This window comes from Nyctibius grandis, chromosome 1 (genome assembly GCF_013368605.1).
Source record: "Nyctibius grandis isolate bNycGra1 chromosome 1, bNycGra1.pri, whole genome shotgun sequence".
NCBI lineage: Eukaryota > Metazoa > Chordata > Aves > Nyctibiiformes > Nyctibiidae > Nyctibius > Nyctibius grandis.
Window position 1 is genome coordinate 3,098,207 of NC_090658.1, and position 21,794 is coordinate 3,120,000.

Below are 21,794 nucleotides of genomic sequence, written 5' to 3' on the forward strand. Positions count from 1 at the left end.
TCTTGTGCGAGGCAACAAGGTCTGGTTGAGCTGACAGAGCGTGGGGCCTGGGAGCCAGGAACCCCCTGTGTTTTCATTTGAGTTTTGCCTATAACTTGCTGAGTGCCTTATAGCAAGTCACTTTTACCCCTCTGTCTCAATTTCTCCATTTATAAAATGGGGATAATAATACTTACCTACCCTACAGGGTGTTGTGAGGATTAATTAGTTGTTGGTACAGCACTTAAAAGATGTAAATAGCCATATAAATGCTGGATATTATCATTATAATGAGAAGCACACAGCACTGTAAGAAAAAAACTGACTCAAAATAGGTTGTATGTGCCATTACGACCCCCCACAAGAATAGCTTCTGGGGTTTATTTGAAACATCAGCAAGCATCAAACTTCCAAATCCATAGTTTGATGCTCCGTTATAGCAGTTAACATTTTTTTCTCTTCCCAGTTATTTTTTTATAGTCAGTGCAAGTTAGAAAAACAAGCCCAGGTAAACATATGTAGTGGTCCTGCTTGAATAAGCACTTACTTTTATGATGTTTATGTTAAATATATAAGGATCATTAGGAGGACAAGGTGACACAGTCAGTTATTTTGATAGCCTCGAGGCACTTCACCACTGACACCTGGTTTTGAATTCCAATTGGAAACGACCCAAATTATCATAAAAGTATGAAGTTTGTGTACCTAAAACTCAAATTCCAGAAAGCATTCAAAAATAGAGATGACAAGGATAGTAATCTGCACTTTGACAACACTTTCTTAATTGTGTATTGTGTAATTTAGAAACTAATCTGGAAAAAAAAAATGAGGAGGGCTCGTCAGGGTTACTCTAATATACCAGAGTCACTGGTGCCAACAACCAGAGCTCTAGTAAGTGATCTCAGCAAGTCTAGTAGTGAAGCTCTGTTGCTAGGAATGTTAAAATGCCCACCCAAGAGTAAAAATTCTGTCTTTATAACTCATTGTACAAAGTAGGACTCTTACCATTGTCATCGAAGTCACTGGGTCAGATCTGATTTCTTTTTTTTCCCCCTGTATGAAATGGAAAAAAAATGCTGTTCATAGATTTCTGTTTAATAGTGTTTGCCAGACAAAGTAGAATTTTCACAGCAGAAGTTCTATAGCTCAAGAGTCCTATTCACTCAGCATTTATTTTATAGGTCTTTTATCCACCCTTCCTGGCTTTAAAAAAAAAAACGGGGGAGAAAAAACAGGGAATTTACCCACTTAAAGTAAGCTTTGCATCAAAACTCTCTTCTGGTTTTTTTTTTTTGTAGTGTTAATGAAGTCCCAAGAAGACATTCATAATGATCTTCAGACACAGAACTCATAAAACAAATATTAACAGCTAAAAAATGAGAAGTATTTCCCACTCCAGCAGAAAATATATACTTCCCTTTCAATAAATATGGTTCCTGTCAGGTAATATTTTATAGGGAAGTGTGATCTAGTGGTATGAACATAGGTTTGAGAGCTAAAACTATGTGCGTTCTAATTCTGCATGTAACACTGAATTTGTCTGTGGCTCTGGGCAAATCCCTCACCTCTCCATCTGAATTCTTTATGCATAGCATGGAGGTATTTTTGTGTACAGTACATCATGCAGTTGCTATAAGGTGTTGAGTTAGTTATGCCTGTAAAGATTCTGGAGGAGGAGAAGTTGGATTCCTGGTGAACAATGGATGTAGTTTTGTCTCAGAATGTTTAGTGAGACTTCAAGTATCGTTTGTGTAAGTGTACAATGCCTGAACTCCCTATATCTCCGCAACCAACCTGGAAAATGTAAGGATGTTGTTTTTTCATAGTTCTTATGTACTACTTATTTTTTTTTTTTAATCGTAGATGAACAAGGAAATTCAGAATAGGTCTAGCTTTGAAATTCCCAGTGTGGCTAAGGACTGTCATTGAAATCAACTAGTTTTATCCAAGCTAGGATCAAGTCAAGACTTAAAATATTTTGTTTGCATGTTCAACTGTTTAAATAAATAGATTTTAATTTGTATATTCTCTTTAACAAGTATCACTACGTTTTACAAAGTCGCAAACCAAACCAGATAGTGTGCAATGTTCAGTTCACGTTATCAGGAAACATTCATGCGATTTACAGACCATCCTATATACAAGCACCATGAAACATAGTGCTGGTAGGTGGGGATTTAATGGGTTTAGCGAGAGGAAGAAATACAGAGAGGCTTTCCTCAGATCACCCAAAGCTGGGCTGGAAGCAGTTGTTGTCATCCTCTAGTTGTGATTACTACAGTGTTTCAGGAAAAGAAAGGTTCCTGTGCCATACGCATAGCTTCAAATAACCCTTCCGTGGGTTGTAAGAGCACGTGCCACTCAGTGTTTTTTATTGTTGTGGGAGATGCAGTCGCCTTCACCTCCCTGATAAATCTGTGCCTGAGAAAATGTGTTTTATTTTAGCATTATTTGTGTATTTTGCTCTTTTATATGCTTGATAGCCACATAAACGTCTAATGTTTTTAATTTAGCTAAGTTGTTAGCATGGATATGTTGTGGCAGGAAGTCCTGTAGTCTATTTGTTCACTGAAAAAAAAATGTTATCCATTTTGAATTTGCTACTGTCTGACTTAATTAATTACATAATTAATTTCTTGAAAAAAACGGGCTGAAAAGTTTATTTTTCTGCGTGCTTTTAGGTGGCTTTGCCATGACTTACCAACACATGAGAATTAACAACCAAACAGCACTCAGCTTCATTATGCAATTCGGTAGAACTAGATAGCACAGAGGATCGTGTTATCCCGCTGCTACGATTTCTGCCTGCAAACAAATCTGGGTTCCTAGGAAAAAGAAGGTTTAGTTTTGCAGTGTTCTGAGTTATATTCCCCGTGTATTTAAAAAGAAGAATCTTGCAAATGTGATTCTGGCTGGTTATTATTGTCTATAGATGTTGATAATTACAGAATAATGATGTGTATGGGGAGTTCTGATGAAGGGTATGGAGGAAAATGATTGAAGGCAGTTACAGATGGAAGTCACAGATTCCTCTTGTATGGTGACAGTTTCCAAGCTCTGTATGGCAGATTTTTCTCTGGCCTAATATGTAGTTTATCATATTTCTCTCACTTTTTCTGACTGATTTATCTTTGCTTGAGTTCTCTTTCTGAGAATGCTTACGGCACCCAGCAATGAATAAATGGAAATTATTATCTATGGTTTGCGGAAAATGACTCAGTATTTTCTTTAATTCATTATAGTGATAAGAGAGTATTTCTGTAGTGTACAAATATTTTTTCAAAACATTTGGTGTATACAGCATTCTATTGGCCACTGAGTTGCTTTTAATAGAGCATGGGTATCAATTTCAGTGGGACATATGGAACCCATGCATTTCAGGGCACATGTTGGAACCAGGTGAATTTGGGGTCTTGCATGGTTTTCTGCTAGTTTGTGGTTTGTTTTTTTTTTTTTCTTTTTTGGGGGACACGACCCAAAATTTAAAACAAGACTTGTGGGAGGCATGCAAACCTACTGGCATATATATTGGAACTAGAAAGAAAAATGCTTCTTCAGACCCTTGTGAAGCAATATTGCTTAATTAACCCTACTTAAGCCCTACCTTGTGAAAAGGTTAATGGGATTTTTAATGACCTTGAGTGGTCAAGGCCTCAATTTTACATTTCTTCTGAAAGGAAATGGAAAATAGAACAAGAAAGCTGTTCAAACTTCTGTGGATCTGGAAAAAAATTGGTTTACAGCAACAGTTCAGGTCACTTCCTATTTTTTTTGAAGTGGTTTACCCATTCCTTACCTTGGATCCACTGACATCCCCGTGGATGTTTGATGCAGCACTGAGTTGCCACTTACAGGATCTGGGTGTGGATTGCAGTTTTGCTCACTTGCTGGCAGGGTGGAGAAGGGCCTGTCGCTCTGCAGCAACCTCATGCACAAAGCTGAACACAAAGAGCCATAATGGAGATGCTGGGTTTGCAGCACATTATACCCTCACCCCAACCCCGTCCCCAGTAACCTCTCCATGTTGTGCAGACCATAAAGTGTGCATCTCTCTCTCCTCGTAGAGATAAACGCTTTCCCACTGCTCTTCCTCCTTCTGACTCCACAGGTACAAACTGCCTTTTCTTTGGAAAATAGCCAAACTGATCTGTACCCACTTAAACTCTGACCACAATTGTTCTCGACTGGTTTTCAACCCTGATGTCTGCTGCTTCTGCTTAAGACCCAAGGAACAGTTTTGTACGCCCAGTTTATCTACTTTCCTCAACTATGCTCTTTGCTCTTAGGAATGTCTTGTGTTGACCACGTCCCTAGCAGCTTGGGTGCAGTCGCAGTCTGTTTAAGGGAGTGGGCTTGTTCACTCAATCCAATTTTATATCAGCCTGATCACACTGCAGTTGTATTTGCTTTCAAGTTATATGTGGACTTTGCTGTTTTGGGTGGCTCTGGTGTCGTTCTGTCACACTCATTTTTTCAGTATAATTCTGTTCAAAAAGTTAGAGTTTTTACTATTTTTACAAAGAAGTGTCTTGTTAATATTTAAAAAAATAGGTACACCTATATTATACCTTACTACTACTACCACTACTTGTATTTCCATTTCCATTGTGCTGTCTGTCCGTAGGTTTCAAAATGGTTTTCAGACCTCATTAATGAGTGAAATCTAAATAATGGCTTTGGTGAAGTAGACAAATAGCATTAATAAATTTAGCATTTCTTTTTTAAGCAAGATTTCTCTGACTGTTCTAATCTGAGCTGTGCTGGAAGCATATATGGAGACAAAGATGCTCATGAAAATAGAAATTAAATAGAGTCTTTAAACTTAAATATATAATCTTACTGACAGGTGATCATTGCTTTTTCCGTGATGCAAAACGCAAGTTCTTCCTATATGATTCCAAGAACGCCCATGATTAATTTACATTTTGCTACTTGTTTTCAGTAAGTCATGTCAGGTAATTTTCATATATTTGCTTCAAAAGACACTTGAGCTACAGGTTGGTTGTGGGTACATATTTCTGGGTATTTTGATTATGATAGGGCAGTGATTATGTGGCTATGTGAAACATACCATGAATTAGGAGAGCTGTAGTAGTGTTATGGCTGTTACTCTTTGTGAGCTGGCCTCCAGAGGGTGATACAGATGTTCTGCCTGGTAGAAAATATACACACCCATACACACATACTAATCAGTGCATTATAAGAGTTAATTAATGGGAGAGAGAGCTTGTGAAGAGTCAATACAGCAATGCATTCATCTACAGGGTCACAAATGTGCATTCTTTGAATTTATCTAACATAGAATATAGCAAAACACTTAGGGCACTGCAGATGAAGCTATTAATTGCATTAAAAAACTGTCCATAATTAGGTTTGGAATGTAACTGTAATCTCTGGGATCAATGGTTCCTGACACCTGTCAAGTGGCAGGAGGGTAAAACCTTTTATAACCCTGATGAACACTTGCATGTGTCACATCCTTATTGCATACAAGAGTGGACTTTAAAGGTTAGAGAGTGGAAATAAGATGCTGTAAAATTTGAACTCACTGAAATGGTGCAGCGTTTTGTTCCTGTGGGCCAGTTTCAGTGGTGGTGTAATCGTTAGGAATTCCTTTGAAACCAAAGAAGTTACTCCGGAGCTGAATTTTGCATTATACTTCTATGCTTGACACTGGTGAGGGAGCAAAAGAATAATTAAGTTTCTTTCCAAAAGTACATGGCATAAATTTTGACTCTTGCTTCTTTGTGGAGCGTGAGCACCTCTCTGAAAGGGTGCATTCCCTGTAGCTAGTGATCATATATAAATGGAGGAGACTGTACAATTGCTTTATATAATTCACACTCATGCGAATTAAAAATGGCCACAGTCCATTGTTCTGAAACCACTCATTACATCTTCAGGTTTTGAAAATGAAACTCTATTCAGAGAATCTTTTCTTTCTGCATGAAAGTAGCTGACAGAGGATCTCTCTCTACTACCTGAGGTATGAGACGGATATATATAGATCTCTGTGTGTATGCATATCCACATGCATCTTTTTCTGTACATGTTGCATGTGTCTATGTATTCCCACACTCAAGCGTAGCTGTTTAGCCGTATAAACGCTGTGCGTACCAAACGCAGCAGTATATGCATGGTGCTTACTGAATGCAGACAAGTACATACACAATTCCTGTAAAATATATGTATGCTGTATCTATACAGAAAGATACTGTAACCTAAGACTTTATTAAATCAAAAGGAGCATTTAAAAATTGCTTAACTTAAAGCGTGTGTCACTTCAATCTAATTTGTGGGAAGCTGTTAAATAAGTCTTCCTGTCTCCCCCAAAACACCCCAAGGATCAGTTCTCTAATGTACTGTTCTGCCATCAAATCTGTATAAACAAGTATAAATGTTTAAAAAGTAAAGAATACTAATCAAGAGACAGAAGACATGCGCTGCTTAATAAATCTTGCCTTCAATTTATTTGTCTAGTATTACAAAGGCAGAGGAGATATCAATTAATATAGGCAAAGAGGACCCATAATTTATAATTAACTGGCAAGTGGTTTGTAACAAACAGCAGCACTGAATCTAATAGCCAGTAGAAAAATAACTAGTGTTGATTTGTCCCTCGGCAAATTAATAGAGTGCTTATCAATGACAGGGTTACATAAAACTGCTAAATAAATAATCATCAGTTAGTTAGAGTGAAGCAGATCTTTAACAAGCTTAATCTGAACCTCTTGACATCTGTAGACTATGAAGAGATTAAATGCTAAGAAAGAGAAGATACACTATACACATTGTAAGCATGCTCAGTAGCTGTGCAAGATCGTGTTCTTAGGTAATGAGAAATAAGGAAACATTTTTATTACAAAATTACATTGAAAAATGATTTTCATTATAATTAGACTGAAAATTATAAAAGGTATATCAAAGAAATGCTGAACTGGAATTAACCAGATGAGAATGGTACTACATCTCTAAGCAATGAAAACACATCGGTGGAGTCGGTTTTGATGTGATTTTGGCTCAAGGTTTTTTCTTGGTTTTATTGCTCACCTTTATCCACTTCTGGTTTCTGTGTCACTTTTGCTGATATTCCCTGGTAGCTCACTAAGTCATTGCAACAGACACGCGGTGCATCTGATTTTCGTAATGTGTCTTATTTATGAGCGAGGAGATATATATACGTATATATGTTGGATATAATTCCTAGACATGATGTACTTTTACAAAAGCTTTTTGTGCAATAAGTCCACGCATGAAGGTCTCTCCAGTCCTTGCTTAATGATAATATGAGTTAGCTTTGTCCTGGAAAGCTTACAGTTCTCAGAAGGCCCAGCTAGACCCATGCTGGGGAATCTTAAAAGGCTTTGTCTCTAAGTGAAGATGTACGCAAACATTCTTCCCGAGCAAGGGGAGAACAGAGATCGTTTTTCATTGTGCTTGATGTACAGGGATTGGAGATATAATGCAGATCCCGTAGGGCCACGAGTAGCTTCTTGCAAGACTGTTGGTAATTAGTTTATGGCTGCGTCTCCTTTGCAGATTTTTTGGTATTAAAGACGATAGGACTGTCCTCTCTAAAACAGCTATGAATTCCCAGGGAATGAATTACTTTTAATTTTTCCTTGAGTCCTCTATCCTTTATCCAGCTCTGAGAAGAAAGACATTTTATGCAAGTGAGACTGCCGTCTTCTTGGGACAGTGAGGGAATGTGCAAGCAAAAGCAGAGCTGAGTAATTTTGTCAGAAATCTTTGTTGGAACTTCGAGGATTTTGATCTGGAGCAGAATCTGACCTGCAGCGAAGAGCTGCAAGTCCTTCTTCTGTTTTGTGTATAAAAGCAAAGCTGCCCTGACATCGGCAGGCAACGTCTGGTGAAGAGCATCCTTTTGGGAGCTCATGCCTTCCCTTCCATCCCTTTTAATCCTCCTCATCCTAAAGGAGCAAGAGGACTCCTGGTATATCACTACTCACTCAAGGAAGTCTTTCTTCTAATCTTTTCAAACATAATGAGACAGTCGGGTACCAGAGATAAGTAGCTTGATGCATCTGAATTACCCTGGGTAGCATTATGAATAGGAAATAATTGTCTGTCTGTAGAGGAGATCTTTCTGGCGAGGAGACTAATTTCACCTTTTTCTACCTTCATGGCTGAGTGGTTTTTGGGCAGGGGGTTGTGGGTGGGAGGGAGTATGTTTGTTTGGATTAGACTGTAGATTTTCTCAAACCTCTCTATCACTGCTAGCAAAGAACATTATTAGCAAGAGAAATGTTATCTTTATATCCAGCCTCTTTTGCCCCTTTTCTAGACTCTTCTCCCTATAAAGGTTAGGAAAGAGGGAATTTTTAGACCCACACGGAACAAAGAGAAATTTTTCCTAGTGGAAGGCTGTAGAAACTGCAGTCATGAGAGAGAAACCTCATACTAACAATGCTTCACTGATTTATTTTTATGTGTATTGCTTTAACAATTTTTATTCAAAGACTGAGTCACCACTTAAAAAGAACAGAGTGGAACCTGAATTTTGTCTCCCCCTCACCCCCATCCTCTCTATGGTGGACCAATGCTGTCTAGTACCATGCTGCAATGATGGATCAGTATTTCTCAAAAATAGTAACTATCTATTTGAAAGCAAGGAACTTCCTGTTGCTTTGGGTTTAGAAACATCTTAACCTAGGTGCAGAACCGGTCCACTGCTACTGAGCTCTGTGCAAGCTGAGTAGTATCTCTAACATCACATGTTGTCTATACCGCTTGGTTTATGTCTGTATATCACTGTGATTTGTTACCCTTTTTTGTTTTTTTTACAGATTGTTTCTAAGTTTAGTAAAATCCTCCTCCCCCTGTTCAAACTGCAGGGTTGCCTGATTGCACACAGCTATATAAATCAGGCTCGGTTAAATAAGGAACTAAACAAAATGTAGATTTTCAGAAAAATGTGAATTTCTCTTGTGTAATATGGCATTGTACTATTATAGAGCAGAACATGCCTTACCTCTCTATGGATCTCCATTCATCCCACATCAGGTGGGCCTAGAGATTGATAAATGCGATGTCCAGATGGCTTCTTGTACAGGGAGGGGGTGGTGTTGTTATCCACCTCTACTGTCTACTCTGCAGAGACTGTTTCAGGCGCAGTTCTCTGTCCGGGAGAGCACCTTTCACAGGCCCATATCAAGAACCAAAGTACAAGGTTTTGCAAGGTTGGGAAGAGTGTTGTGAGTGTGAGACGTTGCTGTTCCACAGTGCATCAAGTTGAGCTGAGACAGGTAATGCACTGGAAAGGAGAGGTTTTCTGTGTGTGTTGAGGTAACAGGTAGATGGTGATATGGAGCAGATTCTGTGGAAAAGAGGATGGTAACTGTGTGAAAAATATTACTTTGAGGAGGTGAGTTGGGAATCACAGAATCACAGAGTGTTAGGGATTGGAAGGGACCTCGAAAGATCATCTAGTCCAATCCCCCTGCCGGAGCAGGATTGCCTAGACCATATCACACAGGAAAGCATCCAGGCGGGTTTTGAATGTCTCCAGAGAAGGAGACTCCACAACCTCTCTGGGCAGCCTGTTCCAGTGTTCGGTCACCCTCACCATAAAGAAGTTTTTCCTCATATTTATGTGGAACCTCCTGTGTTCCAACTTGCACCCATTGCCCCTTGTCCTGTCAAGGGATGTCACTGAGAAGAGCCTGGCTCCATCCTCATGACACTTACCCTTTACATATTTATAAACATTAATGAGGTCACCCCTCAGTCTCCTCTTCTCCAAGCTAAAGAGACCCAGCTCCCTCAGCCTCTCCTCATAAGGGAGATGTTCCACCCCCTTAATCATCTTCGTGGCTCTAAGTGGGAAGTGAGCAAGGAGATGAGGTAGGAGGTGTACTGTGTTTCTCATGGCACGTATGCAATGACTGTCCCAGAATTCAAGGGTTGTTTTTTGGGGGTGGGTTTTTGTTTTTGTGGTTGCTTTTTTGTTTGTTTGGGTCTTTTATGTTTTTGTTTTTTGTTTTTTTTTTTTAAATAAAGAAAATGTGGTAGCTTTACATATTGCTGTCAACACCATGGTAGGTTCGCCATGTCTAAGGTGCTATCAGGGAGGTTACAGGGCATTCATCAAATCAAGCTGATGCAAGCATGAATACTCCCAAGAATGAGACCTTTTATACTGAAAAAATGCTGAAGGCTGAGAAGGGGCTAATTTACTTAAATTATCTGTATACGTGTCAAGCCCCATAGTTTCCAGAGGAAGCTGACAATTGCGAGTTAAAGAAAGCTTTTTTTAAATTTAACAACAAAAACCTAACGGAGAAAGTTATACCAGAAAACCTGAGTAACTGAGATGATAATCATCTGTAGTGATGCAGATGTACAAAAATATAGTTTTCTGCTATTAAGCTTTTAAATGTCAGTAAATGGCAGTTTAGTAGATCATTTGCTAATAACGATTAAATTTCTCATTAAAATGTTTCCTTCATTATTCTTCAGGTAGAAATGTGTTATTCAACGATTGTTACATCAATTATACTTAAAAAGCTCATTAAAATACTGAAATATTATCTCTCGTAGCCAGAGTACTTTAAGAATACTGTACTAATTACAAACGGAATAAACTCCTGTAATATCACCATTTGAATTGATGCCTTATAAATTCTTAATGCAAAGCTAACATATAAAGTGTAAATCAAATATATAGATCCAATAAAACAAAACCTTTTTAATCTTGTTTTACCTTCAAAAGGATTCTGATTATTGTAATTAAATAATGCATGATATAATAAAGATCTAGAAAGTGTGATTATTTCATTGGCAATTGAATATTGGTGCTTTTTATTTATGCAAGCAATTTATCACAGACAATATACATCAAGCATTAAAATATTGATACAATTACACCTATCCTGCTGAACCAATAAAAAAACCGTGACATGACTCTCTGCTGATGATACAAGGATGGTTTGAAATCCTTGTTAAATTTTAATATTCTGATGTGCTGGGTTATGCTAATTCTGGTATGGAAGAATATCTCCTATATCTACTATTCTGCCTTTTATTTCTGTGAGATTACAGCTCCAGCTTCCCTTAGCATGGCTAACAAGTACTGCTTTGCTTGCTGCTCTGTTGGTCGCTCCTAGGAAGAGACATTAAAAGACAGCTTTGAATTTCACTTCTTAGAGTTGTTATTTTGCTCTGAATACAACGGTTTAATTTTGCTGCTGCAGTATCCTGTTACTCTTTTTGCAAAGGCTTCTGGCCCAAGTCAGGACTAACTGGCCTGTAGTCAGTGGATTTAGTAAGCCTGGTTTCAAAGCAAATGCATTTCCATTATTGTCCCACTTTCTTGAGGCTACCATCGTGATGTCAAGATAAAATATAAAAGGAATGTTCAACTTCTTTTGGTCGGAACAGCAACTCTACCAGGTCAGATGTAAATTGTGAAATTGGGCAAAATGTCCATATCTTGAATCTTATAAAACTGGTTTCTTTCTAAAGGAACTAAAAAGCTACACTTAATAGGCTAGTAATTATTTTGCCACTTTTATGCAGGTAAGATGAGGTGCGGAGAACTACTTAAGACCATCTCCGGCGCTAGTCTCTTGCCAGTCAATTGAAAGGAAATGAATACTTAAGAGCCCCCAAACAGAGCTCTGGGTGCCCACCTTTATTTGCTATTGCAGCCAAGGCAGCTGTCACGTAGAGAGTTGTATTTCCTTGAATAGAATAACAAAAGTTTGTATAAGCTTAACCTATCCCACCGTTCATACACTCTAATTAATTTTTTGAGGAAACATCTCGAGTACGTGACACATTTTTATAGCACAAAGAAAACAAAGCGGCCTAAAACAAATACTTGCAGCTGTGCTGGCTTTCAGAAATGGCCTTTAGATATCCCTTTTCTTTCAAGTGAGGGAAGAAATGGCAAGCTTCTGAATAAACAGCAGTAGAAAGATCAAAAAGCACCAGCAAAACATAAGGATTGTATAGCTATGGGTGAAAGCAAGCCCTTTGCTGAGGGTCATCCTTGAAAATGTTCAGGATTTTCAGAGACCTAACAGTGACTCTTTCACTTCATAAAACTGTAAAACCATAATTTACGTGTCTGATTCACCAAACTGATGAGCACAACCTACAAAGTGTTGAACACTCGATTCTCTTTATGTTCAATGAAGGAAGAGAGCATTTAGCATCTTGCAAGATGAGAAGTTCTGTTTTTCCATAACTCGCCACGAACAACTTCATGGTTTTTTATTCTCTCATGAGAGAATTTTTCTTTTCTTTTTGCTAGATGTACTTGTTTTTCTCAGTAGAAACTGCCTGATCATCACAAACGTTTCTGCTGTGTCATATTTATGAGCTCTTGTTTAGCTTAAATTAAAATCAAGCTCTCAGAACAAATAGTCCGATGACCAAAGGCTGGTATTTCAAGGCATCTACTTAGTTCATATAAATATAACCAAAATGGGTAGAGGAAACTTCTAATACCTGCTTTTTTTAAATCCCAAACTGAAAGCTTACATAGAATAAATAAGGGAAAAAAGAGAGTTAGTTAATTAAATAGTTTGCTTGCTAATTGATTTTTAAAAATGCAGTAGTTTGTAGGTATATGCTAGGGTGTGCTGGTAATTCCTATTTCCCTTGCTCCCAGCTTACAGCCAGGAACTATGAAGGGACCTCATAATCACGGTGCTGTCACATGTCTGACAGAGGCTGAGGACCCAGTGCATCTACCCACTTGCAATTTGCCAGCACTTTAAAGCCATTACTACATGTGCATATTATGCTCGTGTATGTACATATGTAGGAGAAAAGAAGTCAGAAGGAAAAAGCGTACTAATGTTTATGTGTTGATAGATAAGAGTATTTTCATTCTTAACGTTCGTATACATGCCTTGTTTGAAATTCTTTCGCTCTGTGGTCTGGGTTGTCTCTTTACTGTAGTTAATTGGGTGATGGTTGAGAGAAAGGACTTGGTAACATGTAGCTTTGAATCATTTGTTTTAAAGAAATAAAAATTCTTGGGGCTTATTAGCACTGAAAAATATATTAATGGTTTACCTGTTAAGCAGCAGCCTGTACTGAAAATGTGCACCTTACAATATAGATACTTTTTCTCTGTAAAAGTAGCTGATTTAGTCAGAAAGGTGACAGTTAAAGACTCGTTGCAGGAGAAATTTTTGCATCTTTGCAGAGTGACTTTTTTTTTTTTTTATACTTTACCATAGTGGCTGTCCATCACAGTTGTTATGTATGCAGGCTGAGTGAGCCCGCGGGGGATCCTAGTTATTTACACTCTTTTTCAAGCTTCGAAGCTGTTATAATCATTCGCTGTCAACTTTGTGCTGACACCGAATTTTACTTTGTGTTTTTTATGCTCAGTTTGGGTCTAAAATACTGGCATCCATACCCTACACTGTAATTCTATGGGTGACTGAGTTGACCAGCAATATACAGTATTACTAACAGAGCTTTAGAAACCTGCTGCATATGGAGATTTCAGGATTTGTTGATTGTGGACAGTAAACAAAGTCCCCAGGCTTTATGCTTTTATCCTAGTGGTGGCCCTCAGGAATAAACTGTGTACCGCGTTTCATCTCATTGCATTTTCATCTTTAAAAAAATGTAAATAATATTTTCCTTTCCTACAAAGCTGCAAAGTTAGAGCAGGAAAACTTTTTCATTGCATTTTTTATTTTCATAGTTGCTTGTTTTCTCCAGGCCTGTGTTTTAAGAAATGCATATTTTTCTGTGATCATCATATGTTTAGCATGAAGCTGCAGATAGTAGTGGAGCTGGTAATGGGCTAATACTTCAGATCCAAATTGAAATAATGTGTTGTGTGAAATGCTGGGAATAAATTATCATGAAAGAGCATGCATTGACAAATATATAGGGTTTTTACACCCTTTTAGGTTTAGAAAGGCAAATTTGCATGCCTGTGCTTAGATGTCTTTGGTCTGCAATGCAGTGAAGAAAAAAACTTCTTTCCCATGTGCACTAAACCTTTCCTTTATGAACAAGGCCCTTAACCTTAGATGACAGCACACTGACTGATTTCTGCCTGTTTAAAGTGTGAGACAGTCATGTCCAAGTTACCGGCTCCTGTATGAAATTTCAGGTACTCTAGGGCCCAAAGGGACTGATCACACAAAATGATACGACCCTTCTCTTAACTGGACTTGAAATAAAACTGGTCAAGGAGCTTGTGTGCTTGGTCAATGTAATAAAGTAGACAAATAATTACTGAGCAAATCAAACACACTTACACCTCAGATGATTTTGAAATATTATCTATAATCGGGCACTTCTGCGCTAGGAGGAAAGGTTAATAAAGTAATTTAAAAAAGATTGTGTGGAGTATTACAGAAACAGAAGAGGACTGGTGATCATAATTGTTAATCTCCTGAAACACCAGTCCTCTACTGCACAAGGCATATATTTTAGTACAACTCCTTATTGTTCATTCCACTTATTACTATATTATACTGCTTAATTACCTTTTGTAAGAAATCTTATTTTAGCTTTCTCTTTTTTTCTTTAATAACAAATAACGCTGATGGAAATATTTCAGGAGTAAAGCTTATTTAAAGTCCTACCTGCTAAGGATTGAGATTAAAACATTTACAGTCGATAGATATATATTTGAAGACTGAATGACTGCAGAAACTGTTGTGAAATACCACAATAAAGTGGGTAAATATGTCCTCCAGTACTCCGTTTCTAGCCCTCTTGTGTATGAATGGAGCCTAGCGTAGCACACAACAAGACAGACTGAAGTTCTGCTCTTTGGTAGTTGTGATTAGCTCCTCTGAAGCACATTTCTGGTTCACAGCGTTCCAGATAATGAAGATAAGATGTTTTCCAAGGGAAAGAAACAGAGGTATCAGCTTAAGCAAAAGAAAGCTCTGTGTGCAGAAATGCCTCATCTTAGTTTTAAACTGTCTGTTGTCTACCTCTTTTATTCCAACACTGTTACGTTCCTTATTTAGAGCGTTACTGAATGCAGCTGAAATTTATGCAGCCACCAGGAAGCACTTGTACTTGGGCTCACAGTGGTCGGTAGGTTATAGAGCAGCTGGGAAGTTAAAATCTTCTTACCCTCATCCAGTGTCAATGAATGGGGCTGCTGTGCCATTTTCTGAAGGAGATGTCACAGATCATGTGGGTAGCAATTGTGTAAGTCTCTCTTTTGGAAAGATGGCAAGTTTTGAAATGGACGTTGCAATTTTTGCAGGAAAATGTTGTCCTTTATACAGCATAACAACTTCACTGCTCAGAAAAAAATTGCCACTTGTCAATACTGGTAATTCATGGCAAGGAAAAAAAAAAGAAAAGAAAAAAGCTGTGTATGTGCTTGAAAGAATGATTTTTTTCAATGAGTTTGGTAGTGGAGGTGGTTCATCTCACACTGCTTAGGTGTAGTGAGTTTCTCCCACATATCTGAATGCTTTCAGCAAGACAAAACCAAACGCCTTCAGTGGGCCAGATACATTGCTAGCTACTCCACCAATATCTCTGCATCCACCAATTGTCTTTAACCCAGAATGCCACATTTAGCTTGTCAGTGGAGTAGGAGTGTGGCAGTTTGAAATGTGGAGTCTGCCGCAATATCTACTGTCTCTCTTGTCTCATTTGCCTCCTCTTGGATGGCTGTTTCCAGAAATACAACGAGAGCTGCTTGCAGCTCCTACAGAATACTTCCCCTGATTTATGGTAGCATGGCTGCTGGTTAGGGTAGCAGGAGAACCAAGAAGATGGATATTATGGTAAATATTTATAACAGTGAGTTTATTGCGCATATATTACTGTGGTTCGAATTGAAAAAAGTCTGCTTCAAGCAGATGTGACTTTGTGAGAGAAGCACAGGCCTGTTTTCCATCTCCAGGGGATATAACCCTGAGGATGTCTCAACAAATTATTTTCTCTAATGCATAATTTTGGCTAGTAGTGACTAATGTTGAATAAGAATATGGTGGTTCCTTGCATGCTTTTAAAGAATTTACATGAGTGATTCGGTTCTGGTGGAAGCAGATCATTTTTTCTCGTTTGTAACACAAACATCTGAGGATGTTGTTTGGCTTTGTCACCTGCACAATTCTACATTAAGATGGGAGTTTTCCTGTAACCTTTTGTAGATATAAGATATACAGGCGGGGAAGGAAACTGGATAACATCTATATGGGCTTTACATAATTAAGGCCAGAGCACAGAACAATGTGACTTTTTTTTTTTTTGCAAATGAGGATCCAGAATTTCACACTATGAATATCTGAGATACACCGAACAGGTTATAAAAGTAATATAGTCATAGTAATTACTTTCATCTGGCAAAATATTTCAGTCAGCAATGACTAGCAATAAAGTAAAATGATCACCTTTAGTATATCTATTACAAAAACAATTCTCTAAAATAAGAACAGCTTAAAATATCCACTGGAATATAAAGCATTAGTTCTGGAGTCATACATTGCTTTACTATTTTCATGGGCTGTGGTACTCTCAAAACAATTGACTTGAAATGCAAGGCCTGGTTCCAGACAAAGGCGGGGAAATTACTTCAATTAAGGATGTATAAATAAAGAGAATACTATCCATCACATTGCTGTAAAAATAAAATCTAGTTTTTTGGCTTTTAGGTTTTATACAAATCACTTATATCCTCCTTAAAAGAGATCTTTTTTTTTTTTAATATATAAATATAGTGAATGCGAAACACCATTAATCCAGTAGTAATATCATCTGATAGTAGTTAATCCCTTCTTAGGGATGGCTTTGCCTGGTCCTTTAGAATATAGAAATGTGCTTTTACTGTTAGGCATTTTGTTTAAGCATCAATCAGTTCTTAATGCTTAATTGTAGTCTTTTTTTTTTTTTCCACCCTCTATAAAAGACCACCAAGTAAAATGAATACTGTCTTCAAAGGTATTTCCTTGCGAGTCTTATTACATTCTTTAGCCGGTTATTTTGTATTCTGAGGTTATGGATCAAGGGCAGTCCCATGCCTGTGGTTTGGACTTGGCTATCTGCTGTGACAGGATGATGCAGACGTACCAGAAGATCCTAATCTGTCAGAGGAAGTCTATTAAGTTCAAGCCCCTAAGCTGTCTCATCCAAATCAGTGATACCAAACTTACATTTGTTTTTGTGATGACCATTCATTTTGGTCAGATGAAGAAATTGCTAGTGTGGTTTTTGTGGCTTCAGGGGTGAAATCTATGAATGTCACGTATCTTTAGCCTCTCTGCTCTCTCTGAAACGTTATTGAGAATGCACTTGTATGGAAAAAAACCCCAACCATTTTTATTGCAGCTGTTTATAAGTCACCTTGATCATAAAAAGTTGGGGAAAAGAAGCATTAGCTTCTATAAAAATAATTCTTTTTGTGAATCATAGATAAGGCTGAAAAAAGCTAGACTGTCTGCAGACAAGTATGTAGCAGGAAGAAAATGCAATCTTGAAGTACATCCAGAAAGATTCATTGTGTTTTGGAATGGTAGTAAGCACTGCTACAGACTGTGGACCTCAGACTTGTTCTGGAAGCTATGGGCTTGGCTGGTTTTGAGGTCCACTCAGTGCAGGAGATCAAACAGAAAAAAGATGATTTAAGATATTTTACGGGTCTAACAGATTTAAGTACAGATCTTCAGTTTCTGTTTAAATATCCACCATTATATATCAAGACATGTATCAGACAGTGAATGTAGAACTTTCTGTGCTGTTTTAGCCGTAGAATAAAAAATGTAGGCCATTTTTGGTGAGATAAGAATAAATTGCTTATTTTGTAGCCTTTTGCAGCTCCAGGATATTTTCTGTCTCAATGATGTTTGATATTACAGTTTCCCTGTCTCACTTTTGGCAAGTTGTAAGGTAACATTCTGTCCCTATTGAAGTCGGATTTTGGCCATATACTTTCAGTGGGATCAAGCTTGCATCCTCTATGTAGTCCCCTTTCTCTAGAGCTTGTCTAGCAAATTTTCACAAAGGAAGATCAGAACTCATGAATCCAGAGTGAATCCAAATAAACTCTTGATTCTGAAGCGTTTTATTTGGTCATGTTGGAGTTTTCATAACTTCAGCGGGACCATGCTCAAATAAAAACTTGCGGAGCAGATCAAGCAGTAAGTGATAATGTTAGGTTACTCCCTTCAGTATGCAAAGAGAAATTGCGTAGGCAATTGTATAGGCAGCACGTGTAGGTAGGAAAGGTGCTGCATCCCTCTGAAATGTCTGTGACACTTGGCTCCTTTTTTTTTAAATTTGTGCTGCTTTCCTTCTGGACAGGGCTGTTTAGAAAACTTCAGTTGAGAGCAGTGTATAAAGGGAGTGGAAAAAAAGAGGGAATCAAAATCTGGTGTTTATAAAATGTGAGTTTGATTATGCCATGTTACACCCTAGCTTTATTAACTCTGTTTTCCTACTGTTTTGTTCAAATCTGCTCCATGTGAGACTCTTATTTGTAAGTTTATGCGACTTTCCACTCCTTTTCTCATTTCTCTTGACCCTGCTCCTGTTTTCTCTTCCTCCCTGTTTGCCAGCTACTATACTTAGGACAGCTAATTCTTCAGGAGGGCCTGTTTCCTCAGGAATGTGAAATGGCATTCAAAGTCCTGAGCTAATTCACAAAGTTCCACAACTAGCAGTAACATCTGGATGCAAAATGTGTGAATGGAAAGCTCCTGCAAGAGGGATTAGAGAATAGATATGGAATGGAAAAACCCCAAACTACACAGTCTGTTTTCATCACATTTTTAAAACGTAGGCCATGTTTAAACTATCAGGTTTTGTCCTTAGGAAGTTACACTAGAAAATTAGTCTAATGAATGCCTTTCGTCTATAATGGTAAGATAAAAATGTTTTTTTTAATAGTCAAATTATTTCAGAATGTGACACGTACATACAAATAATCACTTCCTTTTTACTTGTCTTTATATAAAAGATATAAGGTGTGTCACTTCTCCTAAGTCTCCCAAAATGGGTCACTGTGATGGATAGTAATTAGTATGCCTTTTTTTGTGTAAGAAAATAAAGATTACAAGGATGTAACTTAGGTCCATTTGCTTTCAAAAAAATAACATTGTAAGGAGAAAAAAATTATTTGCTAATTATAGAAATTGCTGAGTTATTTAAAACAAATATTTAATTTAAAAGCTAACACCTTATAAAACTTAATTCATGGGATTGTTTCTTTGTTCTCATCAATACTGTTTTTAAGACTAATGGGCAATGCCAGAACCAACTGTGTAAAGTTCCCAAGAATATTGGTCCTGAACTCTATGTTTGAAAACCAACTTCTGTTTACCTGCATGCTCAGGAACCTGCAGGACTGTCATCTCGCAGAGCTGTCCCCTTTCTCTCATCCCCATTTGGAGGGACATTAGCATGCGTCAAGCTAAGGTGTGAATTTATAGCGCAGTAGCAACACTGTACTAAGTCTCAGTGTGATGCTTTTTAGCTTGCACTGAGAGCGCCTTTGCATGGTATGATTTAGCAGAAGTATTTTTGGGATGCATCTGCACTGCAGGTGAAGATGTGACTGAAATCCATGTGCCAGCCCTGGACTTGCTTTGAACTCCTCTGTATACATATCAGTGTTTAGGTATAACCTAGGCTGAGCTTGCCCATCTGAGTAGCCCAGACTGCACAGGACCAAAACTAGGGACTGTTTCTGCTGAGTTCAGCAAACCATCGGTGGGGATGCTCTACGTCCTAACTTTGAAATACTCGTGCTCTGTAAATTCACTTGCTGCTTCTGCATTGGTTAAGCAAGAAAAAGGAGATTATATGTTTCTCTCTGGGCTGATATGTATTAGGTGGAGTTGGTGATGTCGCATCACTCAGCCCGCAGTATAAACAATAGTGAAACATCATGTATAATGAGGATACTGCTGTCACAGTGACTATGGTGGTATGTGGCAGGAGGAATTAGAAAACGTGATGTTCAGCTAAGTGAAAAAATAGGAGATCAAGCCCTGAAATCAAACCTGCAGCACATTTTTGTTGCTGTCTTTTGCTTTGGAAAAATTTAACTATTCTCAAAATTAAAATGGTAAAAACCGAAGCTGGTGAGAAAGCTCTAAAACTACATGTAAAGGTGTTCCAGCTAACTGCTTCTGGCCCCCAAAAAGGCAAGAAACTGGCAAAAAATGATCTTTCCAGATTCCAGCAGATTGGACTGATCCCTCATATTTTGTCTTTCCAGTCACTTGGACGTGGCAGTTAATCTTTCATGCGTGTTCTGCAACTGAAGTTGCTGATTTTCTTCTTTGGACTCCATTTAGAGCAATCTGAGGGATGCTGTAACCCCGATTAGCTGGCTACCCTGGAGTGAAGAAGTATCTTGTTATTGTAGAGGTGTTGGGTACTTCGTGTACCCCTTAAAACCCCAAGGAAAGTATTTGCACTCCATTCATGAATGGGCACACAAAATAAGTTCACAAGACTCTTTCCTGTTACTCAGAATACCCTGTAATATCGCTTCTTTCAGATTGCTCCTGCATATTAAAAAAAACTGTTTGTTTTAAAAGACCCTACGTACGTGTACAAACTGATGTGAATAATTTTAAACAGGCAGCAATATATGATATTGCCGCTTATGGCAGGTGAACAATAATGCAGTGATACTAAATATGCTTCAGAGAATGTGTGTCAGTCACACGGTGTGTGTGCTAGAGCTCTTCAATAAGGTTTCAGTTATTTCAAGTCAGTATTTTCTGTTAGAATCCCCCCAGCTAAAAAATAAAATGAAAAGCCAAGCATCAACCTTGCATTTCAAATATGAACTGGAAACAAACTCAATTTACAATTCACTGGATGAAAATTGTTCTCTTCTGCCGTAATTCAATTCACATTTGGTTTAGAGAATTCGTGTATTATAACCCTTCTTGCTCACACTTCTGAATATCTTGGTTTGTTGCATCATCCACTAAGGCTGAGGGGTTTTTTATTATTATTTTTATTTTTTTTCTGAGTTTACATTGTAAGTGGAAGCCTTCCCCTCCCGACAAGACCTTCCACCTGAGGGCAGCACAGTCATCAGCTCTGACTAACTTACTCGGAGTCAATCTTTCTTGTCCCAATCCAGTTTCATCGTAGCTCCAGGTCAGGTTTTGTTTTAATCTCCCCGTTACATCGTTTGCAATAATGAGATATGATCACTCTAACTTTTCAAACCTTTCAACTTCATTTTACTGGGAGCTTCATCCCTTACTTTACCATACAATATAGAGAATTTACCTCCGTTGTTCCCTGTGCCATTATAGCGTACAGCATCTTTCTTTGTATTACCTTAATGCATTAATGTTAGATGTAGCATACGCAGAATGAGGTGCTAGGAGGGTCTGGATATCAATATGAAAATGTATACTTTTAACTTCATGCCATTCTAAACAAAACTGAACCTTTTTTCCTACTATTCTGAGATTTCTTTCTTAGACTGGATGCTGACAGTGCGAGAGGTAACACCTTTCAGCAGGTAAAATATGTTGTTATGGAAGGGATGTATGGCAGGGATGCTGACAACAATTAGCACATGCTACTCATTAACAAACGGAGATTACAACTGAGCTGAAATGGCAGGCTGCCATCAACGCGATAGTTACGGGGCAGTTTAATTTCTAACGAATGTGAGCACTGGATTAGTAACAATATTCAACAAAATGCTGCTTGCATTCTCTTATGGCTTTCATTACCAAATTGAAAATCTGTGTAGATTTCTGAAAATTACTTTTAAATGTAGCCAATCTCCTCGACTGCAAGGCTTGATTTGCTGGTGAGGGAGTCCTGCTGTGAGATTTTAATGAAAGATCATAGTGCCCCTCCAAGACCGT